We start from the raw sequence: 6,000 nt of genomic DNA, 5'->3' as shown, positions 1-6,000 counted from the left end.
TGTGACATTCGAATTTGTTTCCGTGCGTATTTGATCTGTTTCCACCCCTATTCATCGTGTGCGCGCGCGTGTGTGGTGGGGGTTTGCTGTGCACAGACAGGGAAACAGATCGGAACAAATCAGCGAAAAGGGTGGAGCCCACGTATCTCCTCTGCTCATTGGAACGTGCTTGCAAAATAAAAGAAAGGGAGGTGAATAATGAAGGTTGATATGTGGGTCATAGCGTGGTGTCGCATCCGAAGTGGTCGGTGCAATGAGAGGCAAACGTCTCTTGGCGGTCACTGCCGACCATGGTAGACTCGAGAATTCCGGTTCGTGGACGATGAGTGAGCGCGGGATAATTTTTTCTTCCTTTGCCTATTAATTTTCCGTGAGCGTAACACATACTACTTTGCTATATAAAAATAAAACAAATACATAAATAGAGATTTCAACAATACTTATTGACTCTAAACCTAATATTCACAAATCACAACTACCTAACCAAAATAAAAAAAATATAGCAACATCCGCACATCTAACTAGCCCTCTATTAAAAAAAATAAGTCTCGCTATCGGCGGAATCGCATAGTTTTAGTTTTGATTAAATATATATGTAAAAAAGATATTGATATTTATAATGTTTATTATGTACCATTAGATACATTATAAATTACAATAAACTTAATTATAGATATAGATATAGATAATATGCTCTATGAATTCAATTAAATTTAAGATTTGTTGACTCCTATTGTCTATTGAAATGGGGTTTACATTCTTAGCTAAGTGGGGAGTGTTAGCTTAGGGAGCTTATCGCTTGATGGCGGCGGAGGGTTGAATAGTTAAACTGGACCATGATAACAAAAGTCCAAACATGTAACTGCTATAATGCTATATTTGTAAATACTACTATCGGGATAGTATTTTTGTAGCCCAATGTTGAGCGTACCATGAATCCAGAAAACTCGACCACAAGTCACTACATGCACGTCGCTGATCGAACACAAGGCACTACATATACGTCCTCGCGAGTAGCGACGCGGGACACGGAAGCGCCCGTCCGACCGGCCTCGTCCGTCGTCGTTGCCACGTCACACTCCTCCCTCGCCGGCCGGCCGCATCGAATCCAATCCTCGTGCTCCACGCGCCGCGGCATCCTGTGGTTACGTAAATGATCTCCAGTGAGTTATATAGTCTTTTATTAAAAATAAAATAAGTTACGAAACGTCGGAAATAACGTAGACATGAGACATCACTGGACCAGGCTGATTCTAAAAATAGCTCGACCTCTCCAAGCAACTAGATAAGTTTAAAACGACAACAATTATAAAGTAACCATCCATCTCCTTAACTTTAGAGATTTGAGAGAAAATGAATTAAATTTTCTCTTAATCTAATCAATTCTAGAGAGGATTTAAGTTTTTAAACTACTCATAACGAGAGAATTGAAGAGAGAGAAAAATCTCTTGCTATTCAAAATTAAATTTTAAAATTTTTTATTTCTCTCGATCCTCTTCAATTACTTTGTCACTAAACCAGCTCTCAAGATAGTAAATCCACCACGGACGACTCGCCATGTTATCATATGGGTCAACAACACAACTACCATTAATGCTAAGGCAAATAACACAAAACAATGTAAAAACTAAGGGCATGTACAACCCAGATACTGCTGCACGGTACTCCAAGTACAAGATACAACTAAAACACAACATAATACAGTGGTAATGTCTAAAACATGTGTCTTACGATATTCATTGTACCAATCAGAGCATTCAATAAATTAAAGTGACCAATCAGCTAGTCTCCTGTCTTGAACATAGAGCTAAGACACTGTGTCTTCGTCAAGATACGTGTCTTGAGTTTTTTTACATTCACCCCCCTAGACACACTGTAAGACACAACTTAAAACACCCACTGTACATGCCCTAATGTAACCAGTTAATAGCTTACACAATTTCTTTATTCAACCATCCCTAAATATACCATCTTTAGGACACGTTCTGCGTATGCTCCAAATTACTCTTCTTGTTTTCAAATTATAATTTGTTTTTAACTCTTTTTTTTTTACATAGTATTCGCTATGTATTAATATACATTGTATGTAGATGTATAGTAAAATGGATATAAAAAAAGTCACAGCGACGTATAATCTGGAACAGAGAAAGAAGGTATTAGATGAGGATATAGATAGTATATATTTATATATACTGTCAAAATATGTATACTCACAAATCTGCGGATAAAATTTGAATTCTACGTTCTATTTGTAATTTTGTGGGTATCAAACCCTCGTATCTCTACGAGTGAGTTTTTATGTGGTATTCATAGGGCGTGTTCGGCTGGCTACAAGCCGACACTGTTGCAGCTGTTTGGACTGCTGCAGCTGCAATCCATAGAGAGAAAAATACTGTAGAAGCCGCAGCCGCAGCCGGATTGCAGCCGCAGCAAGCCGCAGCGAACAAGCTGATACTCATCCGATACGGAACCTATGGTATCTGACTATACGTACCTGCGAGTAAAGATTGCCCTCTGTAGACAGGCAGATAGGGAATCAGATCGGATCAAAATATCAAATCAGCGAAAAAATTCAGTTAGGACTCGTTTGTTTCGTTAGAATTGAATTCTATTTTAATAATTATAATTTAGACAAAAATAATTGAGTTAATATATTTATTTATGTAATGTATTTGTATGTTATCCTAAATCATATGAGATAAATAGTTATACACTACATATATGTTATAGAGAAACAAGTAGAAGAGTTTGATATAAAATATACATTAGAAAAGTAATATGTAAATTTATAAAATTAATTTTCATCTCTCGCCCCCATGAATTTGAGATAGTCTTATATATACCCTTTGAAAAGTTGTGGAATGTCACATTCTAAAAAATAGCTTATTACATTAGTTAATAAATTTCAATTCCTCAAAATGAAGGGAAACAAACGGCCCTTAAGCGTATATGATCAAAGTAACATCATTTCAAAATAGGAAAAGAAAAAATAATGGGCTTATTCGACTGGTTGTTTTTTAAATGGTAACATTTATAATTGTCATTGTTGTTCTGCTGTAGGTGGAGAGGTTGCGGACAAGAGCAAGACATGCCTAATAATAAAGGGCTTGATAGGTGGGGCGTGACGCGTTTTTGCATACGACATTACCAACCTAATATTTTTATATCAGTAAGAATTGGGATTTTTATATCACATGGTAGGCCTTGAAGAACTAACCAACCTAATATTTTTATATCCATAAAATGTGATATTTATAGAGGTTCCCGTTTTAGCAAATGTAGGTGTAAAGTGAAGAGTACATGATAAGGATATTTATAGATGTCCCAGTTTTACTAAATGTAGGTGTAAAAATTATAGAGGTTCCCATTTTAGTAATTGTATTTGTAGGTGTACAGTTCTAACTGCCTATAAACTGTAAGGTTTCAATTATTTGCTTGGGCAATAATTTGGTCAATTATAATCTCTATCAGCTTTTGAATCCTCTTCGGTGATTACGAGGCTTCACTTTTGGCGAAGACTATCTAATAGCCTTGCTTGACTTTATGAGGATGTGACCTGTCTTGATGAAGCTTCATATAGTCTTTGTTTCATAAAAGGTCTTGTTGGTCGTTCGAGGACCCTGTCACCACCATCCTTGCAAGTTGCTCGAGACTTTCCGATAGGTACTCTGGTGGCGACAAGGGGAGGAGGAAGGGGAGACATCAACTAGGGTTTGGAGCCGTCCGAGCCACCTCACGAAATACGACAATAAATTGAAATTGTGGTTTCTCACTTAGGGCGTGTTTGAAAGCAAAGTGATTTCAAAACCGTACCTTTGGAATACTATGGTTTTAAAATTTCATGACATAACTATAGTATCTTTTACATCACTCTTAGTTATATATGTTTGGAAACAAAGTATATCAACGCATTGGTATTTAGTATACATGTGCAATGCTAGTTATAGACAAATTTTTTTGGATTTGAGTGGAGTTTTAAATACTACAAAATTATTATAGTATCTATAAAAACCATGGTATTCAAAACATAGCTTTTTACAATGCATCCAAACAACTTTTGGTAAACAATATTATAATATTCTTCAATGCTATGGTTTTACCCCAAAACTCTAAAAATACTTTGCTTGCAAACGTTCCCTTAGAGCAACTTCAATAGTTCTCTAAACAACTCTCTAAATCTTAAATTTAAAAAGTGAACAAAAAAATATTTCTCCAATGGTTCTCTAAATAGACTTGTTAAATTTACTTAGAGCAACTCCAATAGTTATGTAAATTTTAGCTCTCTAAATCATAAATTTAATAAGTTGCTAAATGACTTTTGAAGTAAAAAAATGTGAGTTCTCCAATAGTTCTCTAAATATAGGTTCTAATTTTGTTTTGTATGTATCCAAATAAAAAATAAGTCACAAAAACTATATAATGCAGTCAACATTTTTGTTTAGGGAGTTATTAAATGGTTGCCAAATGAAAGGGAATTAGGCTTACACCTAGTTCCTATATAATTTTGGTGGTTGAATTGCCCAACACAAATCTTTGGACTAACTTGTTTGCCCAAGTGTATAGTATATACAGGTGTAAAAGGTTCACACTTAGCCAATAAAAAGACCAAGTTTTGGATTCAACAAAGGAGCAAAGGGGCAACCGAAGGCACCCCTGGTCTGGCGCACCGGACTGTCCGGTGTGCCACCGGACAGTGAACAGTACCTGTCCGGTGCACCAGGGGACTCAGACTCCAACTCGCCACCTTCGGGAAATTCCAAGGCGACTCGGCTATAATTCACCGGACTGTCCGGTGTACACCGGACAGTGTCCGGTGCGCCAAGGGAAGTCGGCCTCAGGAACTCGCCAGCCTCGGGTTCGCGCGGCAGCCGCTCCGCTAAAATTCACCGGACTGTCCGGTGTGCACCGGACTGTCCGGTGTGCCAGCGGAGCAACGTCTCCCTGCGGCGCCAACGGCTCCCTGCGGTGCATTTATTGCGCGCGCAGCGCGCGCAGACGTCAGGCACGCCCATGCCGGTGCACCGGACATCAAACAGTACATGTCCGGTGTGCACCGGACACCCAGGAGGGCCCACAAGTCAGAAGCTCCAACGGTCAGAATCCAACGGCAGTGATGACGTGGCAGGGGCACCGGACTGTCCGGTGTGCACCGGACTGTCCGGTGCGCCATCGAGCAGACGCCTCCAGCCAACGGTCAAGTTTGGTGGTTGGGGCTATAAATACCCCAACCACCCCACCATTCATTGCATCCAAGTTTTCCACTTCTCAACTACTACAAGAGCTCTAGGCATTCAATTCTAGACACATTCAAAGAGATCAAATCCTCTTCCACACAAAACCCTAGTGACTAGAGAGAGTGATTTGCCGTGTTCATTTGAGCTCTTGCGCTTGGATTGCTTCTTTTCTTTCTCACTTGTTCTTAAGACTATAACTCCATTGTAATCAAGGCAAGAGGCACCAATTGTGTGGTGGCCCTTGCGGGGAAGTTTTGTTCCCGGCTTTGATTAGAGAAGAGAAGCTCACTCGGTCCGAGGGACCATTTGAGAGAGGGAAGGGTTGAAAGAGACCCGGCCTTTGTGGCCTCCTCAACGGGGAGTAGGTTTGCAAGAACCGAACCTCGGTAAAACAAATCTCCGTGTCTCTCTTGCTTATTCGCTTGGGATTTGTTTTGCGCCCTCTCTCTCGGACTCATTTATATTTCTAACGCTAACCCGGCTTGTAGTTGTGTTTATATTTGTAAAATTCAGTTTCGCCCTATTCACCCCCCCCTCTAGGCGACTATCAATTGGTATCAAAGCCCGGTGCTTCATTAGAGCCTAACCGCTCGAAGTGATGTCGGGAGATCACGCCAAGAAGGAGATGGAGACCGGCGAAAAGCCCACTACAAGCCACGGGAGCACTTCATCGGAAGAGTCCCGCACCAAAAGGAGGGAGAAGAAGAAGAGCTCCTCCAACAAAGGGAAGGAGAAGAAATCTTCTTCTCATCACAAAGAGAAGAAG

Source organism: Zea mays, chromosome 3 (assembly GCF_902167145.1).
Source record: "Zea mays cultivar B73 chromosome 3, Zm-B73-REFERENCE-NAM-5.0, whole genome shotgun sequence".
Classification (NCBI taxonomy): Eukaryota; Viridiplantae; Streptophyta; class Magnoliopsida; order Poales; family Poaceae; genus Zea; species Zea mays.
Note: the sequence above shows the minus strand (reverse complement) of the source record.